The sequence below is a fragment of the Nycticebus coucang genome, chromosome 4 (assembly GCF_027406575.1).
Source record: "Nycticebus coucang isolate mNycCou1 chromosome 4, mNycCou1.pri, whole genome shotgun sequence".
NCBI classification, from domain to species: Eukaryota; Metazoa; Chordata; class Mammalia; order Primates; family Lorisidae; genus Nycticebus; species Nycticebus coucang.
This window is the reverse complement of record NC_069783.1, coordinates 76553175-76572355: the sequence shown is the minus strand read 5'-3', so window position 1 is coordinate 76572355 and position 19181 is coordinate 76553175.

The window sequence follows — 19181 nt, the reverse complement described above, 5'->3', positions numbered from 1 at the left end:
CAAATGTTTTAATAGAGAGAGAAAATTTACTTTATCTCATACAAGTAATGGAGACTAAAGGTGAATAGCAATGAATAGACCCTTGACAGTAAGAAACATAGACCCAAGAATTCTATCCTCAGTTGAAACATTATTCACCTGTCAGAGAAAAGAAAAGAATTTGTAGTTTCTAGTTATTCATGAATTCAAAGAGGGAAGCATCCATATAATTAATATGAGAAACATCTTTGAAAAATGTCATAACCAACAAGTAAAAATATTTTTAAAAAAAATCAGGCAATATGATGGGGACAGAAAAGAGCAGAAAATTATTAAAAATACATGTATTATTGAATATAACTTTATAAAGAACTTTCTAATACACCTATTGATCTAAAAGTTTAAAAGTATATCATCTAAACTCAGGAGTTGAAAAATCAAAAGAAGGATGGAGGGTTTGAATGTTTTAATCAAAATTGGCCAATGCTTTTCTGTAAAGGGTAGGATAGCAGATGTTTGGGGTTTGTGAGCCAGTAGGTCTTTGTCACAACTGCTCACCTCTGATGTTGTAACACAAAGACAGCAAAGGCATAGACGACATGTGAATATGGGATGACTGTGTGTTCCAATCAAATTTCCTTTACAATACCAAGCAGTGTGACAGATTTTTTTTGTGTAGGCAGCAGTCGGATGACCTGTATTCTAATGGATTTATTTATTTACAGGGGTAGTGGAGGAACAGACCAGTGAATTAACATATAACTGTGTAAAGGAGCAGGACAAAACATACAGGGTTTTAGAATGTATATGGAGCATACAGAGCTTCTAGAATGACAGCAGAAGGGGCTGTGTAGATATCTCCTTGTGAAACAACTGTAACTGGTAAAAGACATATACATATGTAAATTTTATTGTGTGTTTATATGTATAGACAGTGAACGTGTATAAGTTTTTGGAAATTATCCCAAGGGCATACATTTAATAAAGTAACATTTAATTAAGAAAATCTACCCAAACTGAGTAAGAAGGTTGCAGGTCAGTGCCACTCGAGTCATACCCTTTCCTGCCCCCTACCCTTTTGTCAGGGTGACAAAAGCATCACAGATTCGGCTTCCTCATCTCCCATTTTCTAGTCAGGGCTGTGGCGTCTCCCTGGAAGGGGCAAGCCACCAGCGGTTCTCATTCTCCCAAACTGCTTGTTACAGGGGCTCAATTGTGAGTGCAGCCCAGAGCCAGGAGCTCCTTCCTTGTATCTGAGAACACTGGAGAATTTATCTCCCTCTCCCCAACTCACAGGAACATTTTTCCAAACCAGGAAAGGCAAGTCTTTGTGACTACTGCCTCTGCCTACCACCCGCCTAGCACCTGGTAAGATCAGTGGCCTCTGAGTGCGGGTTTTTCCAGGTTCTTGGTTATCATGGGGAAAAATAAGTTTTGGACACACTATGTGAGATAAGCAAGCAACAATAGCTCTGGTTTAAATGAAAGTACAGGAGGGAGAGAGAAAGAGAAGAAGGGGAGCAAGAGGAGGGGGAGGAAAAGGAGCAGAGAGGAGGGAGAAGGCTGGAAAAGAGTGGCTGCCCTGGGAGGAAGTGGATGTTTTGAAGTCTACTAATTGAGAGGAGCAATATTTACAGTTAAAGGGTTGGCTTTAACTAGGAATTTGGGTAGTAATCTCTAGAATTGAGTTTCCTGTTATTTTCATACTTTATATGGTTGTCTTGGAACTGCCATGGTCATTCCAAAAGCATAGAAATTTTAAATCCATGAGATGATTGGTATTGTATGTAATTAGCCAAAGTTCGCGTAAGGAGACTGAGATGGAAGCCAGTTCTTGCTTGTGATTGTCAGCACCACTCCCACCACTTTAACTTCTGCTTCAGGGTTGTTTACTTAAACACCTGCACCCTATCTTCAAGCACCTGCATCCTGTCTCAGCTCTGTCACCGAGTCTCCTACTCTTAGAAAAAGCAAGTTACCCTCACTGAATTTTATATGACAATTAGGATCCTGAAAAATCTATAAAGATACTCATCACAGCATGATTTATAATTTAAACATAAACTGGAAACAAACTGAAAGAAATTTCAATTTTATTAAGAAACAAATATGTTTTTAAAAGTGTGTCATGTCCTTATGACATAAAATAGAATAATCAAGGAAATCCTTGAGAAAAAGAAAAAGAAAAAACAGGAAAAGTAGCAACTAATAAACTATGAAACAAAGGTGGAAGAGAGAGGATTAACAGAACTAATGTTAATTATGAAAGATTCAGAAAGTAACAAAGTCAACAACAAAAATGACCACAAAAAGGGAAATAAAGGATTAAATAAAGAATATCCAACTATGTCCTGCAAATATTAAATGGATAAAAAATCATATCATGAAACACTTTATGCCAATACAGCTGAAAATGTAAATGGATAGCAATAGCCTAGAAAAATAAAACTTGCTAATTCTAACAAATTAACAAAGTAGACCTAAAAAGTATGAATAAGTTTCACAAATACAACTCTGCTCAAAAGAATACAGAAACAGAAATAATGTATACATTTTAATTCCATTTTTGTGTGTTTCAAAAACTTGGAAAACATAAACCACTATTTAGAGGGTGTTTGGTAAAACTCTAAAGGAAAATAAACAAGTTTTTTTATTTTGTTTTGTTTTGGTTTTTACCATAATGATCAGGGTAATAGGTCCCTTTTAGCAGGAAAGCAAATGTATAATTCCAAGTGACCAGAGGGAGGTAACAGATTCTACTTCTGAATTCAGGTTATAAGTATGTTATTATGTCATAATGACCGAGTGTACAACTTTTTTTAACTCCAATTTTCTCAAGTATGTTCAATTTAACATTTAGAAAGAGGCATAAATTAAATCTTCACTATGAAGTGCAATTAGGCTAGAAAAAACAAATGTGAACAGTCTTAATAGATCTAGTGCAGGTGAAAGAGTTTAAAATCCCTCTCTTCTTTTTATTTAACAAGAGTGAGCAACAGAAAGATCAGTTGCCTGTGTATACGTGAGTCTATTTCCTGAATCTCTATTCTGTTCTGTTGATCAACTTATCAAACTTGACGCGGTACCACATCGTCTACTTTACAATAATTCTTGAAATCACATACTCTTAGTCCTTCAACTGTGTTCTGCGTTTTCCATGTTGTTTTCGCTGTTTTAGGACCTTTGTATTGCCATACAAACTTTGAAATTTATCAGTGCTTTAAAAATGGCTGCCAGAATTTTGATTGAAATTATACTGAATTTATATAAATCTTTGAAGAAAAGAAACAGCTTCAGATATTAAATATTGTGACCTGTGAACACAATATCTGTTTATATTTAGTTAGATATTCCTTAATTATTTCACTCCATTCTATCCATGTTACCAGTGATGACAGCATCTCATTCTTTTCTGTGGCTGAACAGTATTCCCTTTGGGGTTTTTGTGTGTGTGTGTGTGTGCACACACTTATCCATCTGCTTTTGTACACCGAGGTTGATTCTATATCTTGACAATCGTGAATAGTGTGAATAGTCAGCTGGAATAAACAAGGAGTAGAGCTGTTCTGTTGGTATAACGAATGCCTTCACTTTGGGTAAATTTCCAACAGTGGGGTGCTGGATCATACGTAATCTCATTTGTAGTTTCTGGAGGAAACTCCATATTGTTCTCCATAAGGGAGAATATTTACATTCCCACAAAATTGTTCATGAGTTTACTTTGCTTCACGTGCTTGCCAGCATTTGTTACTTTAAAAATTTTTGACAACAGCCAGCCAGCCAGGGCTGAGATCACACCTCACCATGGTTTTGATTTGCATTTCCCTGATGACTAGTGATGTTGAGCATTCTACTGATTTTTTGTTTGTTTTCTATTTCACCGATTTTCCCTTTCATCTTTTTTTCCCTTCTCCTATTTACTTTGGGTTTTATTTTTGTTTGCTTGTTGTTATGTTTTATGTTAAGGTGGATGCTGATTCTAATATTGATTTTCTGCACTATAAATTCCATGTTAGTACTGCTCTGTTGGCATGTCAAAATTTAGATATGTGTTTTATTTTCATTTGTTTCCACAGAGTTTCTAATTTCCATTTTTATTTCTTCTTTTATTCATGGGTTATCTAAAGTACATTGTTTAATTTTCAAATAGTTGGGGATTTTCCAGTAATCCTCTATTTTTGATTTTCAATTCTATTTCATTTTTCCAGAGAATATGATTTGTATAATAGGACTTCTTTTAAATATGAAACATGTTCACTGGTCCAGAGAATGGTTCATCTTAGTGAAAGATACATATAATTTTGAAAATAATGTGTATTCTATTTTTATTGGGTATAGTATTCTCTTAGAAAATAGGGCACACTGGTGGATAGTATTGTTCAGGTTACTTTTATTTTCACTGATTGTCTATTCTATTAATTATTGAGAGAAAGCATTAAAATTTCCAACAATATTGTTGACTTTTTTATTCTCTTTGTAGTTCTGTAAGTATTTTACCTTTTGTGTTTTGAATCTTTTACATTTGATATACAAACATTTAGGGTTGTTAAGTCTTTTCTAATACTCGCACTTGAGTTTTCCTAAATAGACTTTAAAAAATCTTTTGTAATATTCTTTGCTCTAAAATCTACATTGATGTTGATGTTAATATAGCACCTCCCACTTTTAAAAAATTGGTATTAGTTTGGTGTCTGTATGTTTAATGTGTAGTTCTTTTAAGCAGCATAAAGTGAATTTTGCTTTTTTTTAAATATCCAATGTCATATTCTGTACTTTGCATTAGGGTATTCAGGAAGTTTATGTTTAATGTGATTTTTGATAGCATTAGTTTTAAATGAGTGATCTTGCTACTTGCTTTGAAGTTTTCCCCATCTTACTTTGTTCCCTTTTTCTTCTTCATCTGCCTTCTTTTGGATTATTTCTTATAATTTTGTTTCATCTCTCTTCCTGGCTGTAACTCTGTTTGTTATTTTAGGGCATGCTTGAAGATTTATAAGAAACACCTATAGGTTTTCAAAGTCTACCTTCAAGCGATATGACATCACTTCATATATAATATAAGCACTTTATGATAACATTCCCCCATCTCCCTTCTCCTGTCCTTTGCACTACTCTTGTCGTCTGTATAAACTCCATAAGACATTGTTGTTAATTTTGTTTAAACAGTCACTTACCTTTAAAGATATTTAAATAGTAAAAAAAGTAAAAGCTCACATATGTATTTATGTAGCAACCACTTTCAACATTCTTACTTCCTTTGTGTAGATCCACTGCAGGTTGACCACGCGGGGGGACTGTGACCAACTTGTCAACATATGGAGGTGGTCAACATAAGGAACTCAGCTTGCTGTACTGAATGTACATGAGGTTTATGTCCGGTCTGTGAAAATAAGGTCAAATTAAGGAGGTTGTCAATGTAAGGAAGTGATCAACAATGGAGGTTCCACTGTATTTTTATCTATTGTCATTTTCCTTCTGCCATAAGGACTTCCTTTAGCATTTCATGTGGTGCAATTTTCTTGTAGTAAATACTTACAGAAGTACTCCTGATGATGGACTTGTATTCCTATTTTCTGGATTTGTTTTGGTATGCAGTTATTTGAAACTAGTTTGATCCTTTTGGGGTTTGTTCTTAATATTTGTAGGGACCAGAAGAAGTGTTCAGTTTGGGGCTAATTATTCCTCACTACTGAGGCACAACTGGTGTTTGCAATTTACAAATTTCCTGTGAATCGGGAAGTTGTAAAGTTTATAGTGGGAAGAGGCATTATTTTTATACCCATGTGAATGCTAAGCATTGTTATCGCTCATCTTTTCTGATGAGTTCTTTTCACAGCTTTGGCAAGTTTTCTCACATACTCATGCTGATCTGTGATGAGCTAAATAAATCCTCATAGGGGATCTGCGGAAGATCTCAGAAGTTCTCTCTCTGGGTATCTCTTTTTATTCAGCACTCTATCCTGCGAATTCTAGCCATCCAAGTCTCCCAGACTTGCACATCTGTTTCTATCTCTTCATTTCAAGGGATCCACCAGTGTCCTCTGCAGAATTCCATTCCTCAGCATAGAAATGATCTCAAGTAGCTTTTATTATAGACTTTGCTTCCTATCTTTAAGAAATCAGTGATCCTTATGGCCTGTGGCTAAGTGTCTTAAAAGCCATGTTAGTTTAGCTATGTTGCTTGTTTTCCATCATTTCAGGTTGTAATCTATCCCTGTTATTTCACCTTGGCAAGAAGTAGAATTCCTGAGGGTTGTAATTGCCTGAAGTTAAGTAGTTCAAATTTAGTTGGATGATTTGAAAAACAAAAATTACTCAATTAAATGTAAGGTTTACTTATTTTTTAAAATTTCTTCTTAGAAGTAGGTAAATATGAACCTGGTGATTGACACTTTCCAAGCTGTCTAAAACAAGCTACATTCTTGGTGCTGTCAGCATTATTTAGGAGATATTCCCATAAGGCTAAGTCAGCCTGGGACTCAAAGTCATTGGCAAACCAATTTGGTATTTGCTAAATGTATAAAGATTACATTTGCAGATTTGTAGCTTGCTGAAGTTTCTCGAAATCGACTCCAAAAATCTATGCCATGTTAATTTGTGAATAATTCACAGGCTTGGAGAATTTTAGAAACTGGCATTTTAGCATGAAGTCAAAACAAAAATCTATACACTGAGATAGCATAACCGTATTGGAGACTAAACACCTGACGCTCTGTTCATGTATATTTTTTTCAATTTTCAAATATGTGTTAATTTCTTATATTTTATGTAGCCTTTGTAATATAAATCTTTTTAAATAAAAAATTAAAGTCCACATTAAATACACTGTTAAAAGCCTCTCAATAATTCCCTCTGAGAGCCTATTACACAGAACCTAAAATTTTGTTTAAATTTCCAAATTTGGTGGGAAAAAAAAGTTTAATGTCCAGTGACTGTTCTAGCAATGGAATTATGGTTTAAGTGGTCATTTATTGTTAACACAGATCTCAATAAGAAAGTTTATGACCAAAGTCAAAATTAGCCACCAATAAGGATAAATTTGAAGTGAAAAAATGACCACAAAAATTTTAACAAAGTAAATGACAAATAAAAATTGTGAACAGCAAAAGAATACTATCAAAAGCAAAATGTGTTGCTACTAATTCTAGACATTCTTATTGCCATGCATGTAAAATACTAGGTCATCCTAGGGTAAATAATTGAAATGGTGAATTGCCATGACCAGTTTCAATACAATCAAACTTTTAGCCTCAGAGGTTTTGGAAAGACCTCATTTGTGAAAAGGAAATTGATATTAAATTGAAATACTTCTCTACCTAGATGAGCTCAGTTTTGTTGCTGTGTAAGGCTGAAAAATTATAAAGTCATTTTTTGAATTGAAATTAGAAAGAGGATTTATAAAAATATGATTAAAGGAACTTGAATTACGATTATGTCAGGGATCTTAATTATTGATCATTTTATTATAGTCATTACTAATAGGACTGACAAGTAGTGCCTTCTCAATAGAAATTTTACCTAATGAGGACACCAGAACAACATGAGCCCCCCCCCCACACACACAAAAGAAACACAAATAAAACAACAAAAAAGGTTTTTTCCAAAATTGTTTATTTATTTGCAAAAACATTCCACATTTTTTAACACTGTTTAAAAATCCAATTTTGTATAATATTCAGTACTTGGAGCAATCTTTAGAGTAACATAATACTCTCTTCTAGTCCTAGGTTTTCTTACTATGGAAGACAAAGTGGGTCTCAGAGTAGGCTGTTTCTGCAGAATCATTTACACCACACTACAAAGTGAGCTGGTATTGTCAAGATATTTATATACGCAAACATTCATGAGAAAACACACACATGCTGCAAACATTACCTTTAACCAATTTGGGAAGGTATCATATAAAAAACAATCTCCGGCACTGACAGAGGCTAAGAAGCTATGACTTTTTAGTAACCTTGAAATCGAAGGTAATTACTACTTATAGGGTTTCTGAATACCTTTCCCATATTTTTAGTTTTTAAAATTGGATTGATAAATAGGGAAACTAAATAGTGTGAAATTAATTGTATCTATTTAATTTAACCACTAACATGAATTTGGACCTCTTGCAACCTAATTAGGGATCACTATAATAATTTCCATATTTGTAGTTCTCTTAATTTTCTAAGTGTTTCTATAACTATGATTCAACTTGATCCTTATACAGCCTAATAAAAAGACACCATTGATTCTTATTTATAGATTAAGAAAACTGGGTTGATTTTCCTAAGTTACTGTAATTAAGTGAATCGACATGTCAAATCAATGTCTCCTTCCCCTTCTGCTTAAAAGATCTTTTTTTTTGCATGAAACTTTCTGAATAAATATTCTTCAGAATGTAGTCTCCAGTTTTATAGTAATTAATTAATTTTCTTTCTCTTTTTACCCTTTAATATATTAAATTGTTATGAGTATGAACAATTCTTTAAAAATTAAAAAAATAAATCATTTTAGTGTTCTTTAAATAGATTTATCTCAAATGATTTTATTATAAAACTTACTTTCACATAACACCTATTTATATCATAAAAATAGAACTTGAAACCAAAAACTTATGGAATTCTGAGTTATTTTCTATTTCAGAAGACTCTGCCCCTCGGTGTTGTAGACCATTTTTTAATATCAGGGGGGAAAAAAAACCCTATCTAGATACTTATTCTTATACTGTCATATACTCACAGAAATAACTATTGTGTATAGTCTAACATGAGCCCATTTAATGCAGTATTTTACTCTAAATTTAACTGTAGTCTTGCAATCAATATTGGTGTAAAATAAATTAGAAAATATTCTCATTTATCTTCATCATTTATTTATTCCGCTTTTAATTTTTTTTTTAATCTTGTGCCAAGTCCTTTTGGAAGCACTAGGAGATGCATGGTGAAAAAAAAATACACATAGACCACGGATTTCAGAGCTGTAAAAATAGTATAAGAAAAAACATGTTTTGCTCATAATTATCTGATACTTATTAAGGACTGATGAGTATTAGATATACTTTATAGATGCTACTTATTTAATTTTTCTACCTAATCACGTTCCACTTTTACTTTCTATTTTAAAAAAAGACCCCAAGGTTAAATATCTGTTCAAGGTCACAGATAATGACAGAACTAATATTTGAGACTAGAATCTCTTGGTGAATATTAAAAAATGATAAAAATAAATAAACATTTTAGAATTTTAGGTCCTGATCTTATAGGTATAAAAATAGTTAAACAAGTTACATTTGATAGCTTTTTCTCATAACGTAGCAAGAGGGTCTGTGCAGAGATAAAAAAAAGAGTTTTATGGTCTCTCCGTCTCAATGAGAAAGAACAGTAAATTCTGCTTACGGTTCTGTTTTTAGAACAATAATGACACTGGTGTCATCCCGTGGCACTAAAATAGTAATAAAAGTTGTAATACACTAGAAATAAAAAATGGTTATAAACACAAGTGTTATAAAGGAAGGAACAGGGCGCTATGACAGTTTGTAATAGAGGTCAGCTAATTCTCCCCTGGATTGTGTTGCTGGAGTTGCAATCTGATATATTAGTAAGGTTTAACCGGGTCCAGAGATGGGGGTAAACATTCCAGGAAGAAGGATTGCATTAGCAAACTTCTGAGACAGGACGGAACATGAAGTGTTCAAGGAAAAAAAATGACAGGCTAAATCATACTAAGGAAAAGAAAAACTAGTTTGAAATGAGTATTGGGAATGTCAACTAAATTGAAAACTGAGTCTCTCTAAAAGAAAAATCATTTTGATTTTTCTCAAATCGTTTCATTTGAGAATAAATAATGAAGAAGACAAATTGTTTTTTAATTAAAAATGAGAAGGATTATAAAAGTATTTTGAAATGATTATCCTTCGCTACAAAGATCAACAGCAAAGGTGGAACCAGTCTGGAGCTGGACAAGGTGTTGCTGGGCAGAGGTCCTTGCAGAAGCGTTTTGCTTTGTGCAGGTGGTGAAGGCCTTTATACATGGCTGCAGTTTTCATAAAGTCTTCTGCTGACAGTACATGTTATTAGGTGTTCAGGCATGAGAACCCTTCTCTGAATGGCCTGCTCCAGCTCCATTCGTCTGGGTGTTTGGTATAGAGCAGGTGACTCCATTTTAATTCTGACAACTTTCCCAGGAGTAATAAGGGATCTTCACCAGCTGAGCCTTTTTGGCCAACCATTTATCTATTATCCAAAATGGAATGAGATGTGATCACAGAGTTGAAAGCCATGTGACACGATCAGCTACATTTCATAAAAATTTATCCAGGCTGCTGTGTAGAGATCCCATAGGGGTAGGGGAGCCAAGGCAGGAAGCACAAGCCCAGTCAACTGGCCACTGCAGAAGTTTAGAGGAAAGACCACTCTGAGCTGCAGTGGGTGGTATTTGGTAAGTGAGGAGAGAGATGATCCAATGCGCTAGTATCCTCGAGGTGGATTTTGATGTTGGAGAGTGAAGGAAAATGATGTGTCGATATTTCTAGTATTTTTACCAGATGTGAGGAGTAGAATGTACTCTGTGACATAACATTGAGGAAACAACCTTTTTTTTTGAGATAAGAGAATAAAAAAAAAATAAGTTTGAACTTCTGAAGTTTGAGAAGAATGTGTAACTTACATAGGATGATGTCGATAAGCATTTGAATATATACACTTTAGAGAAGAGGTTGGAGCTTGATGTGAAATTGGAGAAACATCTGCATTTTGGTTCTTTTTGCAGAGTTGGGAGTCAATGAGATCATCTACAGACCCCTCTTGTGCAGAGCAGCAAGGCACAGAGAAGAATCTATAGAATATCAACTTAGTTTCAAATAGACATTGATAAAGCAAGGACAAAAATGTTAAAGGAAAGTCAAGAAAAGAATAACTTAGATTAAATGCTGTTAAGAGGTACAATCGTGTCCACTATATTTAACAGTAGGTAGCTTGCTTGTGACTGCCTGTGAAGACATTTTGTCTGGTGTCATAATAATTTTAATGCCACATGAAGAGCACATTTATTGGTGGAGAAAGATAGAAAGAAAATGAAATTTTCTCAAATTTACTAAAAACCTTGTCTACTGTGAGGTGGTAGGAGAACACACCTGGGGTGGCTTTGTAAGTTCAAGAAATGGCACTGTTTGGGGTTTTGTGCTTTAAGTCTTAATCAGTGTTTATTACTTTGAACATAAAGAAAAGAATAAGCAAATATAATCTGTGTCTAAGTGTCTGATATCAGAACCTCAAAAAATCCTAAAATTTGCTTCAGATCAATTTTCCATAAATAAGTAACTATATATGTATAGACACACACAGAGGGTGCCAAAAAATGGATACAGATTTTAAGAGAAGAAAAAACTATATTAAAATTGTAATAATATATGTCAATAACAAAAGATGGATGCAAGTCACTATTATCACCTCTTATATCAGTAACTGCAAAAGTCCAAATGTGACTCAAGTATTACAAATTTAGTATCAGTTTTTTCTTTCTTACAATGTGTATACATTGGGGGGGGCATCCTCTGTATATATTTCGCTAGGTCTCCACTCTGCCTCATATTTCTCCTTCTTTCATTCAGTAAGGTAGCACCTAACATAAAGTTTGTGAATCGTTTTAATGCAAATTTTGCATTTTTATTTCACATAAATTTGTGAATAAGTAAATATGAGATTTTGTTGGGTGCTTTAGTACTTACAAAACTGTCTTATTCTCATACTATTTTATACTTTGGCAATGAGCATTTTTAAGCTTGAGCTGTGTCTTTGACATTAATGCAGAGACAATGCACATAGATAAAGCTCATTTTAATTATGGTATATTATTCCATGTTAGAATTAATTTGTTCACTTTGGGACGACATTTAAGATTTTTCACTTTTTTTTTTTTTAGTTTTTACAAACAGAGATACAATAAACTTTCTTATACATCTTCTTTGAAACATGAGATATTCTCTAGGGTAAACACTTAAAAGTAGAATTTATGGGTTGCAAGTTATATACATTTTCTTTTTTGGTAGGTAATTTCAGATTACTTCTAGCATGCAACACTAATTTTACTAATTTTACTCTTTCCAAAATATATTAACCTTTATTTTCCTACATTTGCCAAATCTTAATGTTATTAGACATTAGTTTTCTTATTCATTTGTCCATCCAGAAGTTATTATGTTACACTTATTAATGATTATTAGTGGAATTGAGCATGTATTTATTTTGTCATGGGCCATGGGTTCTTAGATCTCATAGAGGAGAAATCATTCATTGAGTTTTTCTTTTTGAGTTGTAGGGATCCAGGACACTTGAACAGTAGAAGATACTGGAATATGTAAAGGCAACACTGTAATCATCTTGGGGCTGTTCTGTAAATCTGAAACTCTTCAAGAGTGGAGAAACATTATTACATATTAAAATAATGATTATATTGAGTAATGTTACAGAGTGGAGAGAGTGAGGGGGCTGCATCTGGCTCCCACTCTCATAGCCATTTCAGTATGTTAAGTTTCACAGGGACAGTGCTGGAGCAAGTGAGAGCTGGAGAAACACTGGGTGAAAAACAACTAAACATGGGCAAAGGAGATCCTAAGAAGCCAATAGGCAAAAGCCATCATAAGTGTTCATTCTTCATGCAAACTTGCCGAGAGGATCACAAGAAGCAGCACCCCGATGCTTCAGTCAACTTCTCAGAGTTTTCTAAGAAGTGCTCAGAGAGGTGGAAGACCATGTCTGCTAAAGAGAAAGGAAAATGTGACGATATGGCAGAGGCGGACAAGGTGCATTATGGAAGAGAGATGAAAACCTAGATCCCAGGGGCCGGGTGCAGTGGCTCATACCTATATTCTTAGCACTCTGAGAGGTCGAGGTGGGTGGATTGCCTGACCCAAAGATTTGAGACCAGCCTAAGCCAGAAGTGAGACTTTGTCTCTAAAAACAGCCAGTTGTGTGTGTGTGTGTGTGTGTGTGTGTGTGTGTGTGTTGGGGGCACCTGTAGTCCCAGCTACTTGGGAGGCTGAAGCAAGAGAATCACTTACACCCAAGAGGTTGAGGTTGCTGTGAGCTGTGACATCAGGACACTCTACCAAGGGTGACAAACTGAGACTCTATCAAAAAAAAGGAAAGAAAGGAAGGAAGGAAGGAAGGAAGGAAGGAAAGAAGGATGGGAGGGAGGGAGGAAGAGAGAGAGACAGAGAGAGAGAGAAAAAGAAAGAAAGAAAGAAAGAAAGAAAGAAAGAAAGAAAGAAAGAAAGAAAGAAAGAAAGAAAGAAAGAAAGAAAGAAAGAAAGAAAGAAAGAACCTATATCCCTCCTAATGGAAACATAAAAAGAAGTTTAAGGATCCCAATGCACCTGAGAGGGCTCCTTTGGCCTTTTTCTTGTTCTGTTCCAAGTATTGCCCTCAAGTCAAAGGAGAACATTCCAGATTATCCATTGGTGATGTTGGAGAGAAGCTGGGAGAGATGTAGAATAACATTGTTGGAGGTGACAAGCAGCCTTATGAAAAGAAGGTTGGAAAGCCGAAGGAAAATTATGAAAGGGATAGTACTGCATACCAAGGTAAAGGAAAGCCTGCTGCAGCAAAAAAGGGAGTTGTCAAGGCTGAAAAAAGCAAGAAAAAGAAGGAAGAGGAGGAAGATGAGGAGATGAAGAGGAGGAGGACGTTGAAGAATACGAAGAAGATGATGATGATGGATAAGCTGGTTCTAGCACACTTTTTTTTTTCTTGTCTATGAAGCATTTATCCCCCCCACCCCCCGGTAAATGACTCACTCCTTTAAAAGAAAAAAAAAATTGAAATGTAACGCTGTGTAAGATTTGTTTTTAAAGTGTACGACATCTTTATTTGTATAATTAACACACTACAAAATGTGTCTTTGACTCTGTGCTGATGGTATTTTTAATAGCCACTAACCGTGCCTGATACAGTACAGAAGTTATAAATTGGAATGAAAATTTAAACCAGGTTCTTTTTGGTACACAGCACAAATTAGTTACATATGGGAATGGAAGATTTTCATCTTTAGTCATCTCTGATGCAACTTATATGAAATAATTGTTCTGTTAACTGAACACCAATCTGTAATTGCAAAAAAAAGTAGCTGTTTTATTGACATTCTAATGTTTCTAAGTAAATACAAAATTTATTTAAAAAAATAAAATAATGATTATGATTATAATGATGACGATAAAATCCTAAGGACAGAGAATAGAATATGGACTTCAGTAAGTGATCACATACAAATAGGTCCCCTACAGGTTTGAAGTGAAAATAGAAAGTTTGAATTATTGAAAGAGCTAATAGAATGCAAAGGATGAGAAGCTGGAGGAGCATAAGAAGTGGAAAAACAGAAAATTTATATAAACCATGTATGCTATATATATATATATAGTCATCCCTCTATAGTCAGAAAATGGTTCCAGGAAAGTCCTTCCCTACCCCCACAGATAACAAAATCCATGAATATGTAAGCCCTTATATAAAATGGAGGAAGTCGTGTCTGGATCACTTGTTACACCTAATACTATATAAATGCTGTGTAAATTATTGTATTGTTTGAGGAATAATAACAAGAAAAAAAGACTGCACAGGTTCAGTACATATGCAACCATCATAGACATAACTACATTTTTTTTCAAGTCATCACATAACAAAATAGTTTTTATTCATTAGGGGTTAGATAAGCCATTCTCTACATAACTACATTTTCAACTCCAGTTGGTTGAATCCAAGGAAGTGGAAATGGAGGTTATGAAGATCCAATTCTGTACATATAAATACATATATATACACATACACCATTTATATCTACGTTTATGTAATCCATATGCATAATGGATTAATTGATCAATAAAAGTCACATATATATGCTTGACACTGAAATAGCACTTTAAGTCCTCTTATATATGGATTTATTTTCCATGAATGCAGTCAGCCCTCTGTGTCACAGGTTCTATATCTGCAAACAGATGCTAATTGAAAATACAGTATTAGCAGAGTTTGAAACCTGCCTACCTACATGGAAGGCTGACTTAGGGATGTGTGGGTCTGACTACAGGCCTTGAGTGTACACGGATTTGGAGATATGCAGGGTTCGTGGAACAGATCCCTCACAGACACAGAGGGATTACTAGCCGTACAGTATCAAACACTGTTCTGGATACATGTATTAATGCATCAACTCTAAGAGTTTTATACTTTCATTAATGTCATCTTACAGATGAAGAAATTGAGTATTAAACTTTAAATCTCACTCCTGGTTATCCGGATACTAAATGATACATTCTGGATTTGAACCAGTCTAAGTCCAGAATTGGTGCTACTCACCACTGTTGGGTCTTCATTTATTGTCTTCTCTCCTACATGGAAATGGAAGTACATCCAGCAAGAAATCTGGAAGAAATGGATGGAAATCTGACTGGGGGAAAAGATGAGCTACATTTTGAAAGTAACAAGGAAGAAAATTATCCTGGGTTACTGGTTGTAAAGAACTACATAAAATAATCACAAACTCCTGACTGTCTCTTCGTGTCTGTCTAGGATTAATACAGGCTTTTTGATAATGTTGATTTAGAGCAGAGAATCAGGGAAGTTCTCCAATCTCTCCACATTTCCTTAAAAGGAAAGGATGAATTAATGGATTTGAAAAAGCTTTTACTGAGCAATGACATCAGCCTCAGTGATGAAAAAGGGCCGTTTCACAGCATGAAGTTAGGCTCTTGGATAGGACAGGAGGTTACGTGGATCGGATAATGTCATTAGTTGCTGCTGACCAGTTAAAGGCTTTTAGCTTCCCAAGATCTATGATGAGACGAGTTGTATTTTTTTTTTCCTTTCTCCATCTTACTAAAGAGCTTCAGCTAAGTTGTTACATGCTTTGATGTATAAATTAGGAACTTAAATTAGTCTTTCCCAGTATATCTGTGGTCTTTTTCTACCAAAGAAACTTGAAACTTTGCTGGGATGTTCCAAAAAATCTTAACATAAAGAAACAAGAGTGTAACATAAGAATGTTGGTTTTTATTTAAAGAAAATAATTACCATTTTTTCACCACTTTAAAAAACTTTCTAAAGCATTATTCCAATTTAGAAAATGCATGACAAACAACCTGTCTTATATATAATGAAGAGAAGCAATGCTATCCAAAAAGGCAAGTATTTTAATTTAATTTAAATTTAGTTTTAATTCAACGCCTATATATTCACTCCTACCTGAAGCTGAAACGGGAGGTCTAACATAAGAAGGGCGTTGTGAAGGCTGTCCCTGTGTAATGTTGAGAATGTTTAGGAGCCCGAGAGATGCTTTAAACAAATAATACGAATAATAGCAATAAAATGATAATATGAACAACAGAGGTTGCACTCCAAGGAGGTTTTCTGCATTATCTTACTTCTATGATAGCAAAATAAAGACATAGAAGCACATTTTGCCATTGATAAAAACTGTAAAAATCTTAGTCTGTAGTCAGTTCAATCTGTGAAGGAAGTTCAATCAGTGAAGGATGAGCACCTCAATCAAGTTCAGTAAATGGGGAAAATAACATAAAATTAAATTCCATCAGTAAAGTTTGTTTCTTGAGTTGTTGAGTAATCTAAAATTATGAGTAAATCAGGCATCTATGAACTTATGCAACACTTAATCAATTATGTCCTGAAATACTTTGATAAGAAAGCAGTCAAAGCAGTAAAATCTGCACCTCATTCATAGGATAATGCATATTGATTATTGCTTTATGGTATTTGATTACCAATGAATAACTCCATGTTGAAATTCATCATATTTATTTTTAACTTTACAACAACTTGAAATTATAATAAAGCAACATGCCAATAAATTAAATATATTATTATTCTTTTTTTTACAAATCTTATATATCTCAGAGTTTGTCATTTACTACCTCTGAGATCGGTAATACAAGAAAAGATATGCAAGTAAATGCTAACTTTGAATGCAGCCTTGAGTCCTGCAAGATGTTCCCTAAGTCAAGAGAAAAGTCAATTTATTCTGCATTTTGCAGCTGTGCAAACTACACACAATTTTCAATCTTATTCTTAGGCTTAATCTACATTTGACGTTTCCATGACTTCATGACCCCACCAATTTGTAAAGAGATTCAACATTTTTCAAGTTCTTTGTATTTTATTTTCTTGTCTTTGTTTCTTTTTTTGTTACATTTGGGAAAGATGAACCTCTTCATTTTAATTTCTACATGAAGCTCTTCAGGAACACTGGCCTTCTTCTTTTTGTAGTGCAAAGTCAATCATTTTATCTAATTGAGACTTGATAATAGAATAATTATAAATGTGAAATGAAAAAGCACTATTCCTTCTTCAGGACATCTTGCCACTTATTGTTCTTCCATCTTAGATAATTTTTTGTATCACTGTTCCTTCTTTTCCGATTCTTCACATTTCTAGTTTAGTTGATAATCACCGATTTCTCTCCCATACGTATGACTCATTACACAAGTACATCATTTATAAATATATACACCCACATGTGTAAACACACACTTTTCATGGTGGATTAACTTCCAAAAATGTCAACAGTATGATTAGAGCTGTTAATCACAAGGACCTTTAATTTTAATATACTTTGTAGGCTGTCCTTAGGTGCCAAACCACCCACAGGCCTTAATTCAAAAAGTATAAAAACAAGGTAGAAATATAAAAGAAATAAGAGCACAATGTTATAATAAGAACAAAGTATGGGAATGTGGGAGTGGGGTGAGGAAAAATAAATAAAAATGTGCAAAACAATATCTGAAGCACTTTGTACAGTGTGTAGACTCCCAAATTTATCAGCTTCTGAGTATCTACTTAGACCTTATCTTCCTAAATGGTATAGTAATAACACTTTCCAGGTATTAATTGTCAAACTAACCCAAACTTTAAAAAGTGGCTCCATGCCTTGAAGCAAGTTAGTAGTCTGGAAATATATTAAAATGAAGCATAACTTCACCTACTTTAAAATATTGAAGGTGGAATGGGAAGGTGTAGGTTGCAAAGAAGGTAATACAATGACTTTCCTGAATAAAAGTCACCATTCTCGTTAATACTGAGCCATGAAACTGTTAGGTATCTTGAAGCAGACATAGCATATTAAACAGATAGGGCGCCTACTGTCATGTATGCTGTCTGGTAGCATATGGATTTGCAATGAGTGATCCCATATAGCATACTTGACCAGAGAAATGTATCTATAAGCAAATAATAGGCAGGATAAAAAGTGTGATTGGGTACTTACGAGAGAGTTGTTACATTGAGTTCAAGCATTTCAAAGACATTTAAATCACGAAACATACTTTGACCACACAGAGTCTAATTTAGTTCAAGCAAAGTGAATAGCACTTAGAAAGTTGTTTGGTAAACTGAAGATACAAATGTTTGTTTAGTGTGAGTGGACATTGATTATAACTAGAAATGTTGCGTGGAAGCTGATTATGAAAAATTCTCTAGGTCATGTTCAAAGATCCTAAAATTGGGAAGAAAATTATACATTTAAGATTCTTGAGAAAAAAGAGCAGGGTGCCTGGAAAAATGTATCTTCAAACATCATTGTGCACATATCAGTACCTGCTGTAGTGAAAAAGCTAATTTCCTACATTCATTTAAGAAAATATTTTTTATTAGTCACGTTAGGTAGGTTTTTATCATGAATATGCATCAACTGTAAACAAGCTTTTATAGTCTGTTTTTCTCCTTTAATGGCTTAATATAGTGAGTTAAGTTGATAGACCTCCTAATTTTGGGCATTCTATTTTGGGGACAAGACTTCATTGATTGTTATGCATTCCTCTTGAGCTCACCTGGATTCAATATTCTAATGTTGTCTTTTATATACTTAGATTTATATGTTGCATATCTCTAATATCAACTTTCTCGTTTTCTGTTTAATAATAAAACCTAACATTTTAGCTGAAGACATAGCACATTTAGCACCCTTTTATGATTCAACAAAATAGGCATAGACTGAATATACCTCAAAATTAAAAAGCCATATATGACCAATCCACGACCAACATAATATTGAACAGGGAAAAATTGAAAGCATTCCTGTCTAGATTTGGAACTAGGAAAAGTTGCCCACGTTACTACTTCTATTCAACATGGTGCTAGACATTCTAGCCAGAGCAATCAGACAAGAGAAGAAAATCAAGGTTATCTAAAATGGGACAGTGAGTGGTGCCTGTGGCTCAA